Here is a 16,919-nt window from a genome sequence, read left to right on the forward strand (position 1 = left end):
TGGTCAATGCTGGCTTATAATTTTTGTGAAAATGACATGGTTTAGTTATTGATGGCATGTGAGAGCAAGAAGAATAAGCATATGGTAAAGCAGAAAGCGATTTGAAGAAAAATCTTTTGAGTCAAGTTATACTTAACAAGTAAAAGCGTGCTATGTTCGGCCGGGCCGCATTTGTCAAGTTCTATGCGCGGTATCTCTTTATAGGCAAACAAAGAATATTGAACAAGAGCTGTTATGCTATAGGAGCTATATCAAGTTATAGTCCGATTCGGACCATAAATGTATGCCGAACATTGTAGAAGTCTTTGTGTAATATTTCAGTTTATTCGTATAAGATTTGCGCCTTGTAGGGGCTCAAGACCCGGGGCGATATGTTTATATGGGAGCTGTATCAAGCTATTGATCGATTCAGACCATAAAAGACACGTATGTTGAAAGTCATGAGAAAAGCCGTTGTACAAAATGTCTGCCAAATCAAATGACAATTGCTCCCTCTAGAGGCTCGAGTAGTCAAGATCCCTGATCGATTGATATGGCAGCTATATCAGGTTAAGTATTGATTTGCGCCACACTTAGCACAGTTATAGGAAGTCATAACAAAACAACTCATGCAAAATTTTAGCCAAATCGGATGAGAAATGCGCACTCTAGAGGCCTAGGAAGTCAAGACCCAAGATCGGTTTACATAGCAGCTATATCAGGTTATGGACCGATTTGAACCATACCTAGCACAGTTTAAGGAAGTCATAACAAAACGCCTCATTCAAAATGTTAGCCAAATCGGATGAGAAATGCGCCCTCTAGAGGCCTTAGAAGTCAAGACCCAAGATCGGTTGATATGACGGCTATATCAAAACATGGACCGATTTGAACCATACTTAAAACAGTTGTTGGAAGTGATACCAAAACACTAAGTGCAAAATTTCAGCCAAATCGGACGAGATTTGCGCCCTCTAGAGGCTCAAGAAGTCAAGACCCAAGATCGGTGTATACGGTAGCTATATCAAAACTTGGTCCGATTTAAACCATACTTAGCGCAGTTGTTGGAAGTGAATCGGAGGAGAATTGCGACCTCTAGGAGAATTGCAAATCGGAGGAGAATTGCGCCCTCTAGAGGCTTAAGAAGTCAAGACCCAAGATCGGTTTATATGGCAGCTATATCAGGTTATGGACCGATTTGAACCATACCTAGCACAGTTGTTGGAAGTGATACCATAACACTAAGTGCAAAATTTTAGTCAAATCGGACGAGAATTGCGCCCTCTAGAGGCTTAAGAAGTCAAGACCCAAGATCGGTTTATATGGCAGCTATATCAGGTTATGGACCGATTTGCGCCACACCTAGCACAGTTATGGGAAATCATAACAAAACACCTCATTCAAAATTTTAGCCAAATCGGACGAGAATTGCGCCCTCTAGAGGCTCAAGAAGTCAAGACCCAAGATCGGTTTATATGACAGCTATATCAAAACATGGACCGATTTGAACCATACCTAGCACAGTTAGGGGAAATCATAACAAAACACCTCATTCAAAATTTTAGCCAAATCGGACGAGAATTGCGCCCTCTAGAGGCTTAAGAAGTCAAGACCCAAGATCGGTTTATCAGCTATATCAAAACATGGACCGATTTGAACCATACCTAGCACAGTTAGGGGAAATCATAACAAAACACCTCATTCAAAATTTTAGCCAAATCGGACGAGAATTGCGCCCTCTAGAGGCTCAAGAAGTCAAGACCCAAGATCGGTTTATATGACAGCTATATCAAAACATGGACCGATTTGAACCATACTTAACACAGTTGTTGGAAGTGATACCACAACACTTCGTGCAAAATTTCAGTCAAATCGGATGAGAATTGCGCCCTCTAGAGGCTCAAGAAGTCAAGACTCAAGATCGGTTTATTAGACAGCTATATCGAAACATGGACCGATTTGAACCATACCTAGCACAGTTATGGGAAATCATAACAAAACACCTTATTCAAAATTTTAGCCAAATCGGATGAGAAATGCGCCCTCTAGATGCTTAAGAAATCAAGACCCAAGATCGGTTTATATGACAGCTATATCAAAACATGGACCGATTTGAACCATACCTAGCACAGTTAGGGGAAATCATAACAAAACACCTCATTTAAAATTTCAGCCAAATCGGACGAGAATTGCGCCCTCTAGAGGCTCAAGAAGTCAAGACCCAAGATCGGTTTATATGGCAGCTATATCAGGTTATAGACCGATTTGAACTATACATGGTTGTTGAATATTATAACAAAACACGTCGTGCAAAATTTCATTCCAATCGGATAAGAATTGCGCACTCAAGAAGTCAAGACCCAAGCTCGGTTTATATGGCAGCTATATCAAAACATGGACCGATATAGCCCATTTACAATACCAACCGACCTACACTAATAAGAAGTATTTGTGCAAAATTTCAAGCGGCTAGCTTTACTCCTTCGGAAGTTAGCGTGCTTTCGACAGACAGACAGACGGACGGACGAACGGACAGACGGACGGACATGGCTAGATCGACATAAAATGTCGCGACGATCAAGATCTCAGACTATTTATTTCGAGTAGTTACAAACAGAATGACGAAATTAGTATACCCCCCATCCTATGGTGGAGGGTATTGAAAGTATTTGTGCAAAATTTCAAGCGACTAGCTTTACTCCTTCGAAAGTTAGCGAGCTTTCGACATACAGACGGACAGATGGACGGACAGGCAGACGGGCTGGCGGACGGACGGACGGACGGACAGACGGTCGGATGGAAATGGCTAGATCGACTTAAAATGACATGACGATCAAGAATATATATATTTTATGGGGTCTTAAACGCATATTTCGAGGTGTTACAAACGGAATGATGAAATTGAATAGTTAACCCCCCATTCTATCATGGAGGGTATAAAAATTTGTTTGGAACTTTTTGCTTTTTTTTTAAATACAGAAATTTTGTTTTATTACAATCACCTTAATATACTTCAATGCAATGCTGCAGTTACTCTACTTGAAACACTTTCTACAATTTCTTATTGAGAAAGGAATTTCATACAGGTATGCATTTGCATATTCATGGATTTCATTGTCATTGCAATGATGTGTGTGACAATGCTGGTGGCAGGTAAATATTGCATAATAAAATTACAGTTCTATTCAATTGAGTAGTTTTATCCCATGTTCTCTGAAGAGTGGCAAATAAATTGAATACTTTTTGTCCTGCTTAAAGATGTATACATGTAGATAACATGATTCAATTGTATATTGCTTGCAGAGCAATGTTGGGTATCTCTTAAAATTTAATCGAATTGAACGACATGAAAATATTGCAGAATGAAGTAAAAACGTGGTGATTTCGGCCGGGCCGCATCAAATCTCAGCCAAATCAAGTAAAAATTTTGGCCTCCAGTGGTTCAAAAAGCCGAAACAAGATATCGGTTTACCTTGGAGCTATATCAGTTTATATACCGATTCGGAAGCCGATCCAAAGTCAAAACAGAAGTCCTTGTGCCAAATTTCAGGCAAATCGGATGAAAATTTGGACATCTAGGGTTTCAAGAAATCAAAACTGGCAATCGGGTATGTCTAAATCGTCCAGATGCAAACCGCAACGACCTATACACACCCAGGGAAAAGTTAATACCAATCGTGCTCATTCCAATACCATACGGTATTGATAGTAAGGCAACACCGTATGGTGCAAAAACATTACCGGATGGTATGGATGAAACATAAGACCAGTAAGGAAAGGCAAAAGCCGGGCGGTGCCGACTTTATAATACCCTACACCTAACCTATAGGTACAAAGTGGGAGCTACGTCTAATTTTGAACCAATTTTGATGGAACTCGCCGGTTGTTTTCAGATGGGTTATAAAACAATCCATATCACATTTCGAGCAAATATATTTAAACTGTAATAGCTACGATTCACAAATAACAACATTATTGCAAATTACCCAAAATCTGATGTACATATAAATGGGAGCTATGTCTAAATCTGAACCGATTTCAAGCAAATATCTCAAATATTGTGGTAGTCGTCGAGGAAAGTGTTGTGGAAAATGTTGGCAAGATTGGCCAATAAATGCGATGGTAGTAATCTTAGAAGGGAAAATCAGGCGATATGCATATATGGCGGCTATATCTAAATCTAGACCGATTTCTATGAAATTCACCAGTAATGTCTAGAGTCTTAAGAAAATCCTTCCTGCCAAACTTCGAGAGAATCGGTTAAAAAATGAGCACTTTAGTGGAATATTTCTCAAAATCGGACGAACATATATATGGGAGCTATATCTAAATCCGAACCGATTTCGAGCAAACTTCTTAGAAAAAGTGGTACTCATCGAGATAAACGTTATGCAAAATTTTGGCAAGATTTGGTCAAAAAATGCTCTTGCAGTGGCTCTAGAAGTGAAAATCGGGCGATATACGTATATGGCAGCTATATCTAAATCTGAACCGATTTCTATGACATTCATCTATAATGTAGAGAAGCAAGAGAAAATCCTTCCTGCCATATTTGGAGAGAATCGATTATCAAATGACAATTTGATTGTAATATTACTGCAAATCGGACGAGAATATATAAATGAGAGCTATGACTAAATCTGAACCGATTTCGAGCAAACTTTGTAGACATTGTGGAAGTCGCTCTAGGAGTGAAAATCGGGCGATATATATATGAGAGCTATATCTAAATCCGAACCGATTTCCCTGAAATTCACGATTAATGTCAGGAGTCATTAGAAAATCATTCCTGCCAGTATCGTGTAACAAATGACCATTTTTTTGCATTATTACTGCAAATCGGACAAACATATATATATGGGAGCTATATCTAAATCTGAATCGATTTCTTTGAAGTTCATCTGTAATGTCGGGAGTCATAAGAAAATCCTTCCTGCCCAATTTCGAGAAAATCGATTAAGAAAATACGAACATATATATGGGAGCTATATCCAAATCTGAACCGATTTTCCCAATTTCAATAGGCTTCGTCTCTAGGCCCAAAAAACATGCCCATACCAAATTTGAAGACGATCGAATGAAAATTGCGACCTGTAGTTTGTACACAAATTAGCATGGGCAACCAGACGGACATAACTAAATCGAATCAGAAAGTGATATTGAGTCGATCGGTATACTTATCAATGGGTCTATCTCTCTCCCTTTTGGGTGTTACAAACCAATTCACGAAGTTATAATACCCCGTACCACAGTAGTGGCGTGAAACGTTTGGTACTAGTCTTATTACCGAACTGGTATTGGTTTCAACAACAATCTGTTATTGGTTTTAGTACCAGACCGTTATTGGTTTTAATACCAAGCCCCCCTAATGAACCAAAAACAAGTAAAAGTGTGCTAAGTACGGCTGGGCCGAATCTTGGGAACCCACCACCATGGATGCCGCTAATATATGGGAGCTATATCTGTTTTTGGACCGATTTGAACCGTACTTGGCCACCCCACCCCCATAACACCAGCCAAATAGGAAGTATTTGTTGACCATAGCAATATCAGTCTCAAATAAGAGGTATTTTAGAGTAGAACACGAATCTGATATATATTTTTAAAGCCAAGTCACTGAGTGGCCGCCCCATCCCCCAAAACTGGTCATGTTTGCCGTCTATGGAAAAATGGAGCTCAAATGAAGGGTATTTGAGAGCAGACCATGAATCTGACATCAACCTTTGGGGACCAACAGACAGTTGGTACCCACCACCATAATAACCCTTAAATAGGACGTATTTACTCACCAAGACAATTTGGGTCGTCAAGACTGTGGAGCTCGATATTCATAGTTTTTAGGGCCCATACCCCAAACCGGACATCTTTGCTGGCTTCTTCAAGAAGGGGTTTAAGTGAATGGTATTTGAGATTAGAAAACGAATTTGATATCTAATTTTGAGGCCAATGACAATATAGGGTTCAAATATATGAGAATAGAGCACGTTGTTGATATATTGTAGTTTCAGGGCTTAGTGTTTGGGAGACCACCCCACTACCCAAACACCCCTAAATCGGGCATATTTATCGATCATGTCAATGTGGGGCTTAAATGAAAAGTATTGGGTGGTAGAGCAAGAATTGATACCCACTTTCGGGACCAATTTTCTGGGGGTCTACCCCTTTCCCAAAATACCCCTTGCTTGTAATTATCTCTATTCATTCATTCCTCACCAAATCATAAAATATCTATTAAGGGTTTATTTCATTTTAAAATCCATAATAAATGATCATCAAATGAATTGCATAGACATCGAACATACATATCGTACCTGTTTATCTTTATTCCCATGTAAATAAGGCAAACTCAAATAAGGTTGCCTAGATGTTTAATGACCTTCAAATTTTCGTATCTCTATTGATACTCTCTAGATTACTTGTAATCTGTTAACCCATCTCATAAACGAGAAGTTAATGAACTTTACTAAGCCGCGATTCCTTAAAGTTCATTAAAATTTAACTTCATTCAATAAATATGTTTAACGATGATCCCAAAGAAAGAGAAATTCCTTGAAATTCCACATAAATTTTGTAGCATATTAGGCGGTGGGGGGGGGGCTATGTGTGTGTTTCTTGCACCTTTATTTGAATATATTTTAAATGAATGGGAAACTCAACGTTCAGGAAATCAATCGGTATGACAGCGACAACAACAGCACCGATACGATGAAATGTGGGGCTTCATAAAAACTGACATTTTTCTAGATCATAAACAGTGGCATTTATCAATTTCATTTGTGGGATGTAATGAAAAGGTAACTCATAAGTAATACAATAACACAATAGGAAATGTTTGACATTTGAGGTGATGTTTTAGATGAATGGCCTGTGCCTGGCTTTGCTTTATGTTTAAGTTAGATCTAGGAGTTGACTTTTCGTTCCAAAAATTGCAGACAGAATTGGTTTAGAGCGCTTATTGTATCTCCCAGACATACATTTCTTTTCCAACGTGGAGTTATAGGCCTTTACCCGGGCTGTCTTAAACAGTTCAGCTGGCAATCCATCGGCTACTGCTGCCTTGGTGTTTGGCAACATCTGTTTGCACACTATCTGTATCTGTTACCAGATTTCTTTGTATGTCGTTGCAGGGGATGATTCGCTCCTGAATATCTTGTTTCGCACACACTCAAGTGTTTCCCAGTTCTTCTGCTTTCTGCGTAATAGACTATTATCCTCTTTTCTTTTCTTTTTTTTCTTCCGATAACTCTCCTGGCGCATTGCTAATGATTGCAGGGTTATTCTGTATAACGCTTTGGATTCAGTAGTATTTCGACATTTTTGGTCGTACCATGGGTTTCTCGGGTGAAAGCTTCTGGTAGCAAGGTTTGCAACAGGGCTGTTGCTTCTACCATGTTTTCAATACTTTCGGACGTTATCTTGTTGAGGTAAATTTTTCTAACCGTCGGGCCAAATATATTCTCTCTCTCTATCTTAACACTCAATTCTCTTAGTACGGTTTTAATTTCATGTGCGGGACAGCGTTCATATGTTCTCTCCTGGCGCTCATAAAAAATCCTTGGTTTGTTAGTCCTTGCCTTCGGTCGGGGAATAGCTTCGTAGATAAGGTTAAGTAAGGCTAAAGTGGCTGCTTGCCATCAGACTCATTTAGACGTTTTCGTCCATTGTGATACCACAGGAGCAGGAGAGGAAGATGCCTTCTATTTATAGGGTTGCCCAAAAAGTAATTGCGGATTTTTCATATAGTCGGTATTGACAAATTTTTTCACAGCTTGTGACTCTGTAATTGCATTCTTTCTTCTGTCAGTTATCAGCTGTTACTTTAAGCTTGCTTTCGAAAAAAAGTATAAAATGCATTTACTTTCTTTTAAAAAAATCCGCAATTACTTTTTGGGCAACCCTATTGTTCCTACCGTTGAACCATCCAGATCGCTTTGAAAAGTCCAACAACTTGCGAATGTTCAAATCCGCTAAATCACATGAGAACCTAAAGTGGAACTTCTTCTGATTGGCAGTGCGAAACACACACACACAGCAGATGTTCTATAGTCTCTGGCTACAAAAAGGAGTGATAAAAAAAAGTTGGCCTCTATCCGAATGTTGGCTACTCTCTCATCCACCAGAATAAATCTGGCGGCAAGGTATTTCAGTCTCCAACTAGCCATAAGTGCACAGCCAAATTCAGGTCTTGTATCATGACATCTATAATACAGCTCGTCACCCTTCCATGTGGTTGTGAGGCTTCTCTCAATTCATCACACTTCCTGTAAGGCGGTAATGGATGGCTTTTTATACCCTCCACCATAGGATGGGGGTATACAAAATTTCGTTATTACGATGTAATACATCGAAATATTGATCTGAGACCCAAGAAAGTATACATGTATATATTCTTGCTCGTCTTGACATTCTAAGTCTATTTAGCCATGTTTGTACGTCAGTCTAAAGCACGCTGGGTTAGGTTAGGTTGAAGGGGTTGCCCACCGTAGGTAAGTAAGAGAAGAAGAAGAACATGTGAGGTTATGCTCAAAGAAACAGGATGAAAGGATAACCACGCAATCACGTATTTTGTGCCTTCGCCGAAGCTTATGGCATCCCTCTAGAGACCTCCCAGAGGTACGTTCGCAAGACCAACCAGATTGTAGAAGAACCGCTTCCCCAGAAAGGAAAACCTGTATTCCTGCAGACCCGGAAATGAGCATAACAAGTGCTCGATAGGCTTCTCTTCATTTTCAGCAAGGAAACTTCTGCAGGCGTCATTGGGCGGTATTCCCATGCGCGCCGCCATGCGGCTTATGTGCCTTCGCCGGAGTTTATGGCATCTCTCTAAGAGACCTCCCAGTGGTACGTTCGCAAGATCAACCAGATTGTAGAAGAGCCGCCTCCGCAGAAAGGAAAGCCTGTATTCCTGCAGACCCGGAAATGAACATAGCAAGTGCTCGACAATCTCCTCCCCATCCTCATGTTCATCAAGGCAACTGCTGCAGAAGCCATTGTGCGATATTCCCATGCGCCCGCTATGCGGCCTTTATGCCTTCGCCGGAAATTATGGCATCCCTCCCAGAGACCTCCCAGAGGTACGTTCGCACCTTCACCCAGATTGTAGAAGAATCGCCACCGCGGACATGAACATAGGAATTGTTCGATAGTTTCCTCTTCACTTTCAGCAAGGTAAATCCTGAAGGCGTCATGGGGCGGTATTGCCATGCTCGCCTCCATTCGGCCTATGACACAGTGTCCGGTTATGACCCTTGTTAAGGTGTTCATTGACATTTTACCGTACGCTAGTAGCTCCTTCCCTCGTCTCCTCTGGTCGAATGCAGGCCAGAGCACTCTATCAGTTCGGCAACCATCTGCCGTGTCCCATCTTGCCATCTACGCCGCTCTGGCCATCTCTTCTACTGTGTTCAGTAGCTCGACAAATGGCACGCAGGCAAGACTGCTGACTGGTTCTCCCGGCGATGACGAATCCCTTCTGGCGCATTCATCCGCCCCTCATTCACTGGAATCCCCTAATGTCCGGAAACTAATGTAAGCGTCACAACGTGGACTCGGAGCCTATCCAGGCACTTCAAACAATTTGCCACGAACCTCGACCTCACCGTCCTCGAACCCAAGGCCTTGAGTACGCCATACTGTCTAAATAAATCCTTAGTTTTTAGGGTGGTAAATCCCTTACCAGAATTTCTTTTGTGGCTATTGTAATGGCACAGACCTCTGCCTGAAAGACCGTACTCGTCCGGCAGTCTCGGAGACGTTCGAAGTAGACCTCCAATCCCGTATCTGACTCCATCTTGAAGCCATCAATGAAGATCGAGGCCTCATTCTCCTCAAAAACGGCATTTGCCTCCATTCCTCCCTCAATGGGTACAGGTGCCAGATAAACGGAGATCTTTCTTAGTCTACCCTCCGCATGAATAGCATCCAGAATGGAACTGTGGTCGCATCTTGGTGGTTACCCCCACTTCTTTGCAGGTCTCTTCCCCCATATTCCTCTTCCAGAATAGCTTCAAGTCTAGGACTTTGCCAAGGTACTTCGCTTTCTTTAACAGCTGCAGAGTGATCTCGTCCAAGGAAGGTAGTCAGAATTCCGATATCTCGCATCTGTGAGTGAAGAGCATCAGCTCCGTCTTTCGTGGTTTGGACCTCAACCTATTTGTGGTAGCCCATCTCGACAATCTCCTCACTGACCCTTCCATGATCTGGCTTCGGATTACCAACATGGCGCACATAGCGATTATCTTTGTGCCATCGAGATCCAACAGGAGATCGGCGAGACCACCCCTCTCTGGGGCGCACATCTTGTCAACCGCCTCCCCACTACACTATCTCTCAGGTTTGCACTAAAAATCCTGCCATTAAGCATATTATTAGTCCACCGGAAGATTATGGGGAAAATCCCCGTGTGGTTCAGAGCGGCTACTATCGATCCTATCTCCACGTTATTGAAGGCCCCCGCAATATCCAAGAAGGCCGCCATATGGTACTCCTTTTATCGGAGGGACGTCCCGACCTCCCGTACCACTACGTGCAAGGGCTTCTCCACCGGCCTGCTTTTGAGGTATGTGTGTTGTATCCCACTGAAGTTCTCCGTCGCACAGTGGGCCAAATGGCAAAAAAATTGGAAATAAGTCTACAACTTTTTATCTGTTGATTTTAGCCATACAAAATGTTCTAGACATTTGTAGAGGAGGACATAGGCTTTCAGAAAAGTGCTGTTGTTGGTCCATATCTTTAATACAGGGTGAGCTACAGGGTGTCAAAGTTGACCACTTTTGACTTCTCCAAGCTTCTGGGGGCCATAACTTTTGATCTACTCAACCGATTTACATGATTTAGGACTCTAGAGAAAGAGCTTGACAAGATCTAAAAAACTTATGCATAAAGTACCATGCCATCGTGTACTGTTAAGGAGTTATGAATTGTTTAATTTTAAAATATGAAAATTTGGCCTTGGTTTTTTTCAGTGTTTTTTAAATAACTCCGTCAATTTTAAAGCTATAAACTTCATACTTCACACAAATTATGCCAGCATATGTGTGCATAAAATACAAAAGGAATCACGTGAATATCTTTGGCGGTTTAAAAATGGCATCGTTTTCAATATGAAAAATATTTTTTTTGTCAAAAAATTGCAAAATTTTTCAAAAAAGATACTCCCATTTCCTTTAAGTTTTCGCAAACTTTGGCCATCAAAGCATTATCATTTCTTTCCATTTGCACAAAGTCGAGGTATTAAGAAAAGTTTTAAGTGCTAATTTGGCTAATTTCGATATCAAACAACACCGTTATCTTAAGACCAAAATGGCCAATTTTTTTACTAAACTTCAAAAGTTTCTCACTGGAAAAAAAGTTCCACGGGGATTTTTTCGCTTTTTTTGAACTTAAATGAAAGCTTAAAATGTTCCCAACATTTTAAGGTATGTCTCGCCATATCCTAGCCATAAATGAGATCGTAGCGATCAAAATACTGAAAAAAGTCAATTTTCAAGTAGTGCTATATTCATTGCTAAAAAACAAGTATTACGTCACATTTTATTGCAAAGATGTTAAATAAACTTTTATTTGGTAACACTTCTTCTACAAAACACAAAAAGAATCATGGAAATATCTCTATTCTATTCCATTTTATGGAACCGGCAATAAAAAAGTCAATTTTTCAAAAAAGTCGAATTTCCCAAATTTTGTTTTTGTTGTCCTAATTGCACATGACACACTATAGCCATATTTACGCAACATACCTTATCGTAAAGGAAATTTTCATACCTTTCCAACGATGTATAAAACATTTCTCAACTCGGATTCTATCTACTCTAAAATTCATTTACACTTCATTAAACTCTATATAAAAATGTCTATTTGTGAAATGGAACCTTATATGGGGCCTACACTAAAACATTGATAGATTTGCCCAGGGTTTACAATACAAATGTGTTAGAATAAAAAAAGGTCTCCTGCCAAAGTTTAAAAAAATTGGAATAAAAATATGTGTTTTAGAGCGAAAACACTTCGCATCGGCGTGCGTTTATATGTATATTAGCTACTCCCAAAATAAAAAAGCATTTTAGTTTTGTATTATTTGATTTTATTCTCTACCAAATAATCTAAGGTATCAAAATTTAAAAGCTCTTTAATTTGAATGGCATCGGGATCGTCCTTATCTATATCGTCACATATTTTTGGTAGCCATTTAGTTCTGATGCTGTATAGTACCGGATCAGACGATAACAATAAATATTGAAGTAAATCATAATTTTGGTTAAATTTGGTGCTCTTTCGGGTATTGAAAAGCCGGAACTGTTTAACATCTCTATTACGGGATTCCTGAGCTTCTTCTGTAAGTTCTCCTAACGGAAGTATGTTGTATTCCACAATTTCCTTGCCATGATGTAAGACTTTATGTACTGTCGGTGTTAAAGCTTTCCACGAATATAAATCAGATAAAATGTTTTTTGTGTCATTACTATAAGCTTCAAATTTGGTTGAATTTATCATCTTTTTGCTATTGATTACAGCCAAAATCACTTTGAATCGTCTTAGCAAGTGTTCATCAAGACCGGTTATTTTAGATGTCGATACGGGGTCCTCAAAAAACCGCCTTGCCGAGTTGCCATCATTTGTGCTTCCGTATCCGTAAAGAGGTTTATCTATTATAAGTCCCTTTTGTTTAAACTCCAACTGGATTCGATTCTTCTCTTCCTGCCTCATTTTGTGAAGATCTTGGTTGTTTCTAGCAGAGACATCGCGGTTTCCAGGGCTAGTCCGATATTTAAGGTCATACGATAAATGCAAACAATACTCCATGAATCGAATTCTACAGTGCAGGGGCGAAATACCGAAATTGAGCGCATTTTCGTTTACTAAATTTTCATCAGACTTGTCCTCGAATTGCCCATTCTTCTTGCCACAAATATTGCATCTCCAATTGGACATAACGCCAGTTAATGCGTTTGCCACCTTTCCATCGATCATAGTGAGTTGTAGTTGAAACGAAACTTTTATATTTCTTCCCAATTGGTTTATAACAATCATGGGTAATGCAGCAATTTCTTCCTTTATTTCGTTCACCAAAGATCGTGTTGTGTTCCGGTCTTCCTTTGTATACTCAAACCGAATTGGGCGACATAAATATTTTGACCCAGGTGTTCTATTTATCCATATATCTTGAAATGCATTTTCTTTCGATGATGAAGATTGGTCCTTGTACAATCTCATTCTCAATGGTACTAATGATGCCATGAAAATTGATGCGAAGTTGGTATCTATTTCTGTTTGTTGCTTATATTCGGAAAATCCAGATGATCCATCACAACCCCATTTGCTGATCAAAACCACTTCGGAATTATTACATGTGTTCAACTGTTCTTCAGTAAAATTAGAAATAATTCTAACAGCTGTATTTTCAACAAGATCAGCAAGTTTCACTCTTGCTTTTAATTCGTCCACGTATATATTTGATGGCACCATTTTCGTCCTGGTGTTGTACAATTTATGTTTTGAGGGTAAACAACCCCATCCTTTTTCACGAAGAGCCTTCCTCATTGTTGAGTATTTGTTTCTTGAGAGGCCTAGGTTCAAAATCAGGGCCAGTGCATCTTCCTCCGTGAATTCTGTAGTCGATTTTGGAGTTGGAATACTTTCTACCATTCTCTTTACCCTTTTCGGAGATGCTAATGGTAAAACATCGACAATTCGTCCAACATTTTTTGGTTGTGTTTTTAACAATGCTGTTTTGAACGTATCTTTTATTAAATTTGGCGGATGTGCCGCCAATAGTTCCTCTTGTTTTTTCTTTTTGGTTTTCTCCGTAACTTCGTCGTATGCTTTGCTAGGCCGGCCGGGAATCAGCGGTTTAATTTCAATAAGTAGATCCGATTTCAGCCACTTCTCATACATTTTGAAAAACTTGATTTTTGCGAATGAACATTCTGGCAACCTTCTCTCAAATGATTTGTAGAATTTTTCAAGTTTGTCTAAAGCGTCTTTATTTAGCCTTATTCCATATATGTGGTCCAAAGTGTAAACAAGTTCCTTAAATGACTCCGTGTATGATTTGGAATCATTTTTGATGTCCCATACAATTTTCGAAAGAGTGGAATACTTCAGTATGACTTCCATAACTTATAAATGTCCTTTACGCCTCTACAAAATATAATGAAGAAAATTTGGATTTTGTTCAAATATTTATGCAATATATTCACAATTAATGACCCATTTCAGGTATCAGACGCAATCGTAAAAAGGGGTCCAAAGTGCCTCTTTTTACTTACTCTTCTATAATTATTTACCTGGACTCGAATTTGGTTAAAAAAAATGACAATGAATTTTTTATGGGTAGGTTTTTTCACATTCATTGATACGGTGGATTTCCTGGGAATTCGACATAGCGAAACAGGTAACATTTGTCTGCATCAAATCTTAACACAAATATATATATATATGCAGGTATATTTCTAGGTTACTTTTTATTCAAAAATCATCAGCTTACATTAAAAATAGATGTAGGTACTATACAAACGCACGCCGATGCGAAGTGTTTTCGCTCTAAAACACATATTTTTATTCCAATTTTTTTAAACTTTGGCAGGAGACCTTTTTTTATTCTAACACATTTGTATTGTAAACCCTGGGCAAATCTATCAATGTTTTAGTGTAGGCCCCATATAAGGTTCCATTTCACAAATAGACATTTTTATATAGAGTTTAATGAAGTGTAAATGAATTTTAGAGTAGATAGAATCCGAGTTGAGAAATGTTTTATACATCGTTGGAAAGGTATGAAAATTTCCTTTACGATAAGGTATGTTGCGTAAATATGGCTATAGTGTGTCATGTGCAATTAGGACAACAAAAACAAAATTTGGGAAATTCGACTTTTTTGAAAAATTGACTTTTTTATTGCCGGTTCCATAAAATGGAATAGAATAGAGATATTTCCATGATTCTTTTTGTGTTTTGTAGAAGAAGTGTTACCAAATAAAAGTTTATTTAACATCTTTGCAATAAAATGTGACGTAATACTTGTTTTTTAGCAATGAATATAGCACTACTTGAAAATTGACTTTTTTCAGTATTTTGATCGCTACGATCTCATTTATGGCTAGGATATGGCGAGACATACCTTAAAATGTTGGGAACATTTTAAGCTTTCATTTAAGTTCAAAAAAAGCGAAAAAATCCCCGTGGAACTTTTTTTCCAGTGAGAAACTTTTGAAGTTTAGTAAAAAAATTGGCCATTTTGGTCTTAAGATAACGGTGTTGTTTGATATCGAAATTAGCCAAATTAGCACTTAAAACTTTTCTTAATACCTCGACTTTGTGAAAATGGAAAGAAATGATAATGCTTTGATGGCCAAAGTTTGCGAAAACTTAAAGGAAATGGGAGTATCTTTTTTGAAAAATTTTGCAATTTTTTGACAAAAAAAATATTTTTCATATTGAAAACGATGCCATTTTTAAACCGCCAAAGATATTCACGTGATTCCTTTTGTATTTTATGCACACATATGCTGGCATAATTTGTGTGAAGTATGAAGTTTATAGCTTTAAAATTGACGGAGTTATTTAAAAAACACTGAAAAAAACCAAGGCCAAATTTTCATATTTTAAAATTAAACAATTCATAACTCCTTAACAGTACACGATGGCATGGTACTTTATGCATAAGTTTTTTAGATCTTGTCAAGCTCTTTCTCTAGAGTCCTAAATCATGTAAATCGGTTGAGTAGATCAAAAGTTATGGCCCCCAGAAGCTTGGAGAAGTCAAAAGTGGTCAACTTTGACACCCTGTAGCTCACCCTGTATTAAAGATATGGACCAACAACAGCACTTTTCTGAAAGCCTATGTCCTCCTCTACAAATGTCTAGAACATTTTGTATGGCTAAAATCAACAGATAAAAAGTTGTAGACTTATTTCCAATTTTTTTGCCATTTGGCCCACTGTGCGTCGTCAGTCGCCCTCTCACCTTCAGGACAAGCAGACGCAAATTTTCGAAAGAGTAAAGCTAGGCGCTTGAAATTTTTCAAAAACACTTCGTTTTTGGGGTAGGTCAGATGATACTGTAAATGGGCCATATAGGTTCATGTTTTTACATAGCAGCCATATAAACCGATCTCGGATCTTGACTTCTTGAGCCTCTCTGGGGCATTTGACAGAAATTTCGCATGAAATATTTTGTTTTGACTTCAAGTATGGTCTAAAACGACCCACAACCTGATATAGCTGCCATATAAACCGAGATTTAGAATGGACTGCTTGAACCTCCTCCAGAGGACGCAATTCTTATCCGATTTCATTGAAATTTTGCGAATTGGGTTTCGTTAAGACTTCCAATAAGTGTGCTAAATATGGTCTAAATCCCTTCATTACACGATGTAGTTCCCATATAAACCTATTTCGTATCTTGAGTTCTTGAACCGCTAGAGGGCGCAGTTATTATCCGATCTGGCTAAAATTAATCATGGAGTGATTTGTTTTAACTTTTGACAATTGTGCCAAGTATGGTCTTAATCGGTTCATAATCCGATTTCGCTGACATATAAACTGGTCTTGGATGTTGGCTTCTTGAGTCACTAGAGGGCGCAATTCTCATCCGATTGAGTTGAAATTTAGCATGAAGTGTTTTGTTTTCGACTTCCAATAACTGTGCCAAGTATGGTCCAAATCGGTTCATAACCTGTTGCTGTTATATAAACTGTTTTCGGATCGTGACTTCTTGCGCCGCTAGATGGCGCATTTTTTTTTATTTCCAATTTGCCTGAAATTTTGCATTAAGTGTTTGGTTTTAACTATCAACATTTGTTCGAAGTATGGTTCAAATGGGTTCATACCCTGATGTAGTTCCCAAATATCATGATTTCGGATCTTGACTTCTTGAGCCGCTAGAGGGCGCAATTATTAGCCGATTTGGCTGAAATTTTACATAAAGTGTTTTGTTAGAAC

This window comes from Stomoxys calcitrans, chromosome 1 (genome assembly GCF_963082655.1).
Source record: "Stomoxys calcitrans chromosome 1, idStoCalc2.1, whole genome shotgun sequence".
Taxonomy (NCBI): Eukaryota; Metazoa; Arthropoda; class Insecta; order Diptera; family Muscidae; genus Stomoxys; species Stomoxys calcitrans.